Consider the following 9,992-nt stretch of genomic DNA (forward strand, 5'->3'; position numbering starts at 1 on the left):
TCAAGGAACGTTCGACATATAGCCTATTAGGTTTAAATAATATGGTCTAAAAAGGACTAATCTACAATTGTTTGTAGTTTTGTCAATACAACCTGGTCTTGAGAAGTTTTATGTATCATTTGGCATATTTAATATCTAACTTGCTGTATTTATTTTATTTTTGCACAATTTTGTTTAAAACAATTCAGACAAGCAGGTGTTTCAATTGATGCAAAATTCAACGATGCATTTTATTGAAAAACCTGTATTGTGAATGTCTTTTTTTTTTGTATTTGGCAGTGTTGGATAAATAAATTGTTAAATTATAATTTAGTTGTGTGATTTGTGAAATAAATTAGCAATGTGCATTTTATTATGAGTAATATACATTGATAAATAAGTAAAATAAAATAAAAATTAAATAGTAAGATTTACTTAATTTCATTAAAACAAGGTTCCTGCTGATACAACAATAAATTAACTTTAATTGATTACTTTAAATAAATCTAGATTGTAAATTAAAGATAATTACGTAACTTTTACTTTATTCTTTATAAGTGTTACTTTAATTATTAAGTAGATTTTAACTGATAATGACCGGTGAGTTTTACTTAATATTAGAGCAGTAAAATTTACTTAATATCTACTAGTGCAAATTGTTACGAGGATTTTATTAAGTAAATGTTACAAGTTATTTTTTTCAGTGTGTCACCGTTAACCCTTGTGTGGTGTTCATATTGTTGTTACTCAGCCAGTGTTCGTGGGTATTTTTGGGTTTTTAATTCAACACAATCAAAAATGTTATGTTAAAATACTCAACAGATGTTTACTTCATCCCAATTACAAGCAATATAAACAGCATATATGGTTAATATTTTCTCTTTATCTTTGTTAGATCACATTTAAGAATTGCAACCTTGTGTGGGAATGGCAGGAGTAGAAACACAAAACTCACTCTTGCACTCTTTCACACTTACACACAATCGCTCTCTCACACGCACACACACGCATACACACACCCACAACACACACACACATGCACACACACGAACACACACACACTCACTTATGTGGTGTACGGTCACTCTCCATAGGTATAATGGTTTTTCTAATGTACAAACTGTATAATCTATCCCCCTGGCCTACACTAACCCTACCCCTAAACCTACTAATCACAGAAAACTTTTGGCATGTTTTGAATTTCAAAAAACACCATTTTGTTTTAGTATGAGGACACAGATGTCGTCATATGTTTACGTTGTAATACCCATGTCATTATACACATTTGTGTCCTCATAAACCATATACAAGAACATACACACACTAACAGCAGGCCCTGGCAGGAGGAGGACAGAGTAAAGGTACACAGAACCTTCAATTTCCACACTTTTATTAGCCCTGGGTCCAGTGGACCCGAACATACTGTGTGTAATATAAATGTGTAGGGGGGGTGTACAGTCTGTTTTCATTGAAAATGTGTTCTGATATTCCTCACAGAAAATGAGCCAAGGCCAATGAGTCTCAGTTTGAAAAAATAATTAATTGTATCATTTTTCTTTTAATACAAAATGAAAACGGGTCCAACAGACCCGAACACCATAAGGGTTAAGTGTCTGTACCTGTAGGTGTCTTTTTGTAACTGTTTAAATTATATTGTAGTAAAAGTGTGCATACTTTTGACTGCACCACTATGACAGTATCTGCAGGGTCTTGATCCTTTTAATTGGCAGAAAATTGGTTAAAATGGCAATTGTGCTGGCATTTGTATAGATAAAAGTTATTTCAAAGGTGCATATGTGTGTACTATCTATAAAAAAAAAACTTTGGGTTGGACTGTTTGCACTTCCTCTGTAAAATGAATTAGTCCTCAAGTGTAGCCCATTTTCAACCCATGCACTCATTTCCCATTAGTGAACCACCTAGGCCCCACAAAGGGAGCCCAACTGGGTTTGCCCATGTTGGACTTACTCAGTTGACCCAAGTGGGCCCCAGATAAGATGCCCATGTCCACTCTGTACCCCTGTAGCCCATTTGTAACCCATATGGGCCCCAGATAAGAAGCCCCTTTTGAGCCCATGTCCATATGTACCCCTGTAGCCCATTTGTAACCCATATGGGCCCCAGATAAGAAGCCCCTTTTGAGCCCATGTCCACTCTGTACCCCTGTAGCCCATTTGTAACCCATATGGGCCCCAGATAAGAAGCCCCTTTTGAGCCCATGTCCATATGTACCCCTGTAGCCCATTTGTAACCCATATGGGCCCCAGATAAGAAGCCCCTTTTGAGCCCATGTCCACTCTGTACCCCTGTAGCCCATTTGTAACCCATATGGGCCCCAGATAAGAAGCCCATTTTGAGCCCATGCCCACTCTGTACCCCTGTCGCCCATTTGTAACCCATATGGGCCCCACATAAACGTGTTGGCTGGGTTAGGACAAGAATCAGACAAAACATTGAAATAAGTAACAATCTTTGTTAACTTTCTCACAGCACCTGTAATCACACCTGTAATAAGAACATTTTCATAGACATTTCATGACATCTCATAGCAAAGATAACTGTTATATGCAGCAGGATGTAAAATTATATTTGTAAACATTTACCCTTAAATATATTGCTATGAATCTTTTGACACTGCACATTTTGTGATGTTTTCTGAACAAATTTAGGGAGGAGCTCGCGCAGATAATTAACACGGCTGGTCCACCATCAGCAATCATTCCCCTTATCCAATCAACCCAGGAAATCCCTATAAATATCACAACATTCCTACCTTCACTATCTCTTGTTTCATCAACACTTTGGCACATCCAACCACCGAGAACATGTCCGAGATCACCTTTTATCCAGAGGATAACGCTTTTGAAGCGGCACGAGATCCCGTAGCAACCCTAGCCGCAACTCAAGCCACCACCGCCCCGCAGGATCCTACAACCGAGCCCGCGGCTGCACCACGGGGCTGCAGGCCTTCTCGCCACGCCATCACCGGCACCTTCCCCGGCGTCTTCCGACGCCTCAGCCTTCTCATCCGCTCCAGCAACAGCGAAATGGACCGTGGCAGGTCTGCGGGAAGCACTCGCCAGCCCCAGCGCAAACATCCCGCGCCGATCTACCAAAGCGAACGCCAGCCCGCCGCTCACGGCTTCGATCACAACCCAGCAGCTTCTTAAAGCCGCCGCGGTAGCGTGAGTTACCGCCGCGGTAGCGTGAGTTTACCGCCGCAGTCTGCAAAAGTCCCATTCACAGCCCATGCCTCAGCACACTCCCCTTTCCTTCCCATGGCCGGCAGCGCCGCCATCCAAAACCAACGCGAACAAACATCCCTCCACTTATTGCGCAAGACCCCCCCCCCCCACCGTTCGTCCAATACAGGGATAAGCCTTTTTCACAAAAATCGAAAATTACGTCAACGCAGGGTAAAGTCAGTTCCGCTACAGGTCTGCGCCTATTATATTAATATACTCTTGTCTCAAATAATGCTTCTTACCTTTTCTGTTTTGTCTGCTTTCCAAGTTGTTGTTATAATTTCAACAAAGAAACAACAATTTACTTGTTTGTAATTTATATGGGCACTCAGACCGCTACTTATCAATATAATAAGCTCAACATAGCGCCAGCTCCAGTTCTGTTTTCTATCTCCGGTATATTTAAGCGTATTTTCTCAATTTACTCAGTAATTTCCCTCGAATCACTACATGATGGTAAATTATGACAGCATTTGACAGCATTTATATCCAAATGCACATTTCCCCAAGAATAAATTAAATGATTCTGAGTCTGGATGATGCATAAACTCAATACAACAACGTAATCCAGATCCAAAAGGAATAAAGCCATTAATCGGAGTCATCTCTTGTTTAGTGAAGAGTCATAATGCACAGCCAGCACCAAATAGACAAAATGGCAAAACTCAAAACCGTGCTGTATTATAAGTGCTAACAGACATAATTAAATAAAGTATTTGTTATGACCAGAAGCTGACACAAGTTTTTGAAGAAATGTTTGCTATTTTTAGAGCAAACACCGGTATATATATCGTAGTATCATAGTATCTATTTTGTAAAAATAGACTTTGATTCCCGAACTTACGCTTGTTAAGTACGGCCGCTGCTGTCACCGGAAAAACTCTTACCCTGCGAGCGCCAATCCGGAAGTCAGAAACACGGAAGTGTGAAAAAGGCTAATTACGTCTAGCGTGATTTCGAATAATTTTTACCGACTCGGATCTTTGTGGCTCGTTCAGCAAATGAACGAATCCTTTTTCGAGTCATTTCATTCATTCGTTGATTTTACAAACTAAAGTCACTGTGCTTGGCTGGCCAAAGTCAACATTGCCTCTACCCTAAAGTCATGCCCATCCACCAAGATTTTCGTCACCTATTCAGTGTCTGCTGGCTGAATAATATTACTTCACTGCCTCACTTCGGCTGCAGAAGCAGCCCTTAATTTTTCAACATGTTATCAGAGGCAATTTGCTGGATCCTTTCCAACAATCATGACATACAGTTTCCGGTTCATATCCTAAACGACTTTCTGATCATCTTGCCCCCCGACTCCTCCCCAGCCGCACATTTTTGACTACCCAAAAGCCTTTCAGCAGACCCAAAGAGAGAATCGATAGAACGATTCTGGGGACTTCCTCACTCTTAACTAATCCAACCGTTCCAAGCGCAAGCTTTTAGGCCATTTAAATTTCACAATGCACATCATCCCTCAAGGCCGCCCCCCTTCATCTTCCATCTACCCTTTCTCACATCCTCCGCCCACGCCCTAGAGAACCAAATATCTCTAACCGACCCATGCCGCAACTAACCCAGTCTGTGGATATCCTTCCTTAAACAATGGAACGGATAATCCTTATATAAAAACCTGATTTCTTCCCCAACTGTTATCCAACCGCTTACAGATGTCACCCCCTCCATCGGTTTCGGAGATGTTTTCCAAGACCGCTGGTTCGCATCCACATAACCGCCCCCCCCCCCCAGCTGCCAGATTTCCGCATCAGCTATCATCCTCAGCGCTACTTTGAGCTATACCCTTCAGTCATTGCAGCTTCCCTACAGGGTAAAGAATGGCCCGTCACTAGCATCCTTGTCTATTGCGACAACGAAACTACCGTGCACCGCGTCAACAAAGGCCGCTCCCATTCCCCCACTCTAATGCCTTTTGGATTTCGGCTTGCGACCATTCATTATGAGTCTAGAAATCAATAGTTAACTCTCTTCTGCTTTTTCCTTCCAGAAATTCAGATCCTTGGCGCCGGAGGCGGACCCACTCCCGACCCCAGTACCTCCCTATTCAGAGCTGATATTCCCATAAACCACCCCCTGAGACCCCTCCTCGAAGCTTCCCTCAATTCCATTCTCCAAGCCGTTTCCCCCAGAACCCTTCAGTCCTACCTTACAGCTTGGAAATGTTTCAAAACATTTCACGCGGCTTACAAGCTATCGTTCCCCGACTTCTCCTTGCTAGCCATCACCTCCTTCATCTCCTATCTCAACGCCATCAAAAACCTCCAAGTCAGCTCCATTAAAGGATACCTTAGCGGCATCCAATTCTTCCACAAACTTCTATATGGCTCACCTTCCACCCAAATTTCCAATTCCCAGACAGCCCTACTCATTAAAGGCATACAAAAAACCCACCCCACCCGCCCAGACACCCGCCAACCGATAACACTCAAAGTGCTATCAAAGTGCATTTCCACCCTCCGAAAAGGCTATCAATCCATCCACACCGCCCGCACGCTAGACGCCATGTTTATCCTGGCTTTTTTGGCTTCCTCAGGTGCTCTGAGCTCGCCATCACATCTAGCTTCAACCCAGCCATCCACCCAACCATTTCTGACCTAGCAGTACTAGGCAGTGAAGCTATTTCCTATTTTATCAAACAAAGCAAAACAGACCAATCCAAGAGAGGCCACTTCATTTACATTTTCAACCTCCAGTCGCCCATCCAACCCTTCCAAACCCTCCTAGCCTTTTTGCAGATCATGAAATCTAAATCAAAAAACCCATCTGACCCCCTCTTTACAGACGACTCCAACCGTCCCGTCACCCGTTTCTGGTTTCAGAAACACCTTAAGTCTGTATTACTCTTATCCGGCATCCCAGCCGACAACTTCTCCAGCCATTCCTTTCGAATCGGCGCAGCAACAACAGCAGCCCAAAAAGGCCTCTCCCAGCAGCAAATCCAAACACTCGGTCGCTGGTCGTCAGAAGCTTTTAAGAGCTACATCCGATCAGACCGCTCCCACATCAAAGAAGCCCACCAAACACTGCTAAGCTAAAGCAATCATCCCAGTCCAGTCCATCCCCTACTCACCCCCACTATTTCGTACCCCGCAACACAAGCCCGCTTCCGCAGAAGCCTCTAGCCCCCCCCCATCCCAGCTCCTAGCCCCCTTTTCTCCTTTCTACTGCCGCAGCAGTGTTCACTCCCGCTAGAGCCCATATTCACAACCCTTCCCTGCCGAAAGAGAACCAGCTTCCGCAGAAGCTCCTAAACCCCTTTCTCTGCCGCAGCAGAGCCCGCTTCCGCAGAAGCATCTTCCCCGCACCGCAGTGCCAGCTCCCGCAGGAGCCCCCCCCCAGCCCCCCTTTTCTCCCTTCTACTGCCGCAGCAGTGTTCACTCCCGCTAGAGCCCATATTCACAACCCTTCCTCGCCGAAAGAGAACCAGCTTCCGCAGAAGCTCCTAAACCCCTTTCTCTGCCGCAGCAGAGCCCGCTTCCGCAGAAGCATCTTCCCCGCACCGCAGTGCCAGCTCCCGCAGGAGCCGCCCCCCCCCTCCATTCTCTGCCGCAGCAGAGCCCGCTTCCGCAGAAGCATTTTCCCCGCACCGCAGTAACAGCTTCCGCAGAAGCTCCTAACCCCCTTCTCTGCCGCAGCAGAGCCCATATTCACAACCCTTCCTCGCCGAAAGAGAACCAGCTTCCGCAGAAGCTCCTAAACCCCTTTCTCTGCCGCAGCAGAGCCCGCTTCCGCAGAAGCATCTCCCCTGCACCGCAGTGCCAGCTCCCGCAGGAATTGTCAGTATTTAACAAACTGGTTGGCTAAATCAAGTTTAAAACTCTATTTAATCTTACTTTTAAAGATGACGTAAAATATCGAAGAATGAAGTAGAATCTAAAACCAGACTGGAGCTCTTGAATAAGCTGTAAAGCTGCAAAAGAACACAGACAGTATCTTAGCATTTTTCAATTCCATATAAATAATCTGAAACCACATTATAAGGTGGGATATATTTGTAAAAAAAAAAAAAATGGGCACAAACTAGTATACCACAACCAAAAACTACTGTTAAATGTAGGATGTAAAAATAGGTTTGTAAACATTTCACCTTAAATATAGAGAATGGGAATCCACGTTGAGCCACATTGCATTCTGTCATATTTTTGGACACGATCTGGAGCACAGAAGAAAAAACAGTGAAAACAGATTAATATATAAAATCTTTCAATCAAAGTAAATCACTTTGTTGTGTGTCTTGAGAAGCTGCAAATATTCATTACATAGTATTCAGTCTCCTTCACTAAAGCGGTACTGATATAACTGCTAGAACACTTACGAAAATTACCATGGTTTTATTATAGTAAGCAAGTAGCAACCAAATTGTTTGGCATTTTTATTAGCATTCTTATAACCACAATTTTATTAGAAATACCACGGTTGAACTATGGTTAGAGTATTAAAACTATGGCTAATTTGTAAGGGGAGAATACACTAAAGCAAGATCTCAAACGGTGGATCATTTATCATTGTCATATTGCCCTGCTCAGTGTTAAAGAATTAAACCATTATAGAAGTATCAGAATAACTTACTATAAATCTGTTTTAAAATTGTGTGTTGTGGATGTTATACAAATAAATAACTAGACTTGAATAAATTAAGCTGAATATTGCTAACTGTCAAAGATGCCAAACAAGGATGCAAGAGATCAAATAAATGAATGAGCTCAATACATGTACAAACAAGTGGCCAGGTATCAACAAGCTGCCACATGTAACATTTTATGATGATACAGTAAGCCTTAACCACTCCAACATGATCTTAATTAGAATATTATTAACATAAAATTATGTAATATAAAATATTTACATTCACTGGTATCCATTCTCTGCTATTGCTACTGTGTCCTAAATTGACAGAATGCATTGCCATTGAGACATTGCACATTTATTTCATGTTAAAGCTGTAGTGTGGATCATTGTCAATTGACAAACTAGTTTGCTAAATCAAGTTTAAAACTATTTAATCTTACTTTTAAAGATGAAGTAGAATATCGATGGATGATGTAGAATCAAAAACCAGACTGGAGCACTTGAATGAGCTTTACAACTGCAACAGAACACACACACACACACACACACACACACACACACACACACACACACACACACACACACACACACACACACACACACACACAGACAGTATCTTAGTAATTTCATATACATTATCTGAAATAACTTTACAAGAGATGGGGAATATATTTGTCAAAAATTGACTTCAGCTAAAAATTCCAGAACCAAACATTAATGACAAAATATAGCACAATATACCTATATATTCGCTATATAAAAGGCATAGATTAAAATCCTTATAGCCAAATAAACTGCCCTGTCTCCCAAAAAAAGGAGATCCCGTCCAAATAGGCCAGTTCTTACTCAAGATGCTAACGCGTTGAAGAGCTAACTAGATGTTCCACAACGCCCTTTCAGAATTAAAAATGTAAACAAAGCAATAACTAATTTATTAACGTTAATGTTACTGGTAATCGTACAAATAAAGCATATTTTAAAAGTATTCTTACCGTGTTCAGTCCTCTTTAACATGGCAGGCCGCAGCTTCACTCTGGAGGATTTCTGAGATGCGACTGTTAGAAAAACAAAAACACGTTAGGATTGAGAATCCGCCCAGCATCCGTATCGAGTCCGATCATATAATTTTATATTTCATATGAACTGAAACATTAGGAGAAGAGGCTGGGGATATATTTATTGAAATACAAGCAAAAACAGACTTTAACTAATATTCTAAAACCTAATTTAAGTGACAAAAATGTGTATTCTAGCGTGCAGTTATACTTCTGAGGAGGATTTGATTTCTGAAATGACTGTTAGAAAAAAAGCGCGTTCGGATCGCGAATCCGCGCAGCATCCGTAACGAGTCCGCTAGTTTATTTCATATGTATTATATGGACAAAAAGTAAATATTTGACTAAAAATATTTGACGAAATACAAGCACAAATGTATTTGAAATAATATTGTAGAACCCAATTTAAGAAAAAGAGTTTATTCTCGCAAGCAGTCATTTCTTGGAAAGGGGTGAAAAATTACCTAACGTTAACAATCAGGACTGATCATCAGGATTAAAATATGGAAATCAGGACTATTTGGACGGGATATCTTCCTTTCTGTGAGATGGGTAAAGCAGTTTATTTAGTTGGCCAAGTTACTCAAATCTACTATATGCTAATAAAGAGCTAACCTCCACTGAACATTTCACAACTCAACTTAAAAAATAAAATAAAAACACAAACAAAGCAATTAACTACTTTATTACCGTGAATGTTACTGGCAACTGTACAAATAAAGCACATTTTAAGAGTATTCTTACCGTAATCAGCTTCTTCAGCCCGCCGCTGCCGCAAAACTCTCTGCTCTGAGGAAGGATGATGACGTTGCCGGTTAAAAAAAAAAGGCGCGTACGGATCGCGAATCCGCGCAGTGTCCGTGATGAATCAGCTAAAGGAGAGAGCGCGGCCCGGAGGCGGGGCATATACTGGGCGAATGTCCAAACACAGTCTGACAGTACAGCGGAGCTGCCGACTTGAGGGCGGATCCGCCCCGGAGTCTGTTGCTATCAGGGAATGTTCTAGAAAAACGATGTGATTATGACTGTGAGATGCATTTATGACGATATGTTTATGACTGTAGAATCATACTTTATTTATTTATTTTATTGTATAACAGTAGGGTGTAAAAGTAATATGAGTGCTTACACTGAA

The 9,992-nt window shown here is 41.8% G+C and overlaps 1 long non-coding RNA gene across 1 annotated transcript; it reads right to left on the minus strand.

The window, feature by feature from the left end:
- Positions 1-7,064: 7,064 nt before the first annotated feature.
- On the minus strand, positions 7,065-8,921 carry LOC141325314 (uncharacterized). The gene is made up of 4 exons (XR_012353761.1): positions 8,795-8,921; positions 8,243-8,319; positions 7,321-7,386; positions 7,065-7,143 (listed from the first exon to the last, which is right to left on the minus strand). It is a non-coding gene; the product is annotated as an uncharacterized lncRNA (long non-coding RNA).
- Between the last annotated feature and the right edge of the window lie 1,071 nt (positions 8,922-9,992).

Source organism: Garra rufa, chromosome 2 (genome assembly GCF_049309525.1).
Source record: "Garra rufa chromosome 2, GarRuf1.0, whole genome shotgun sequence".
Taxonomy (NCBI): domain Eukaryota; kingdom Metazoa; phylum Chordata; class Actinopteri; order Cypriniformes; family Cyprinidae; genus Garra; species Garra rufa.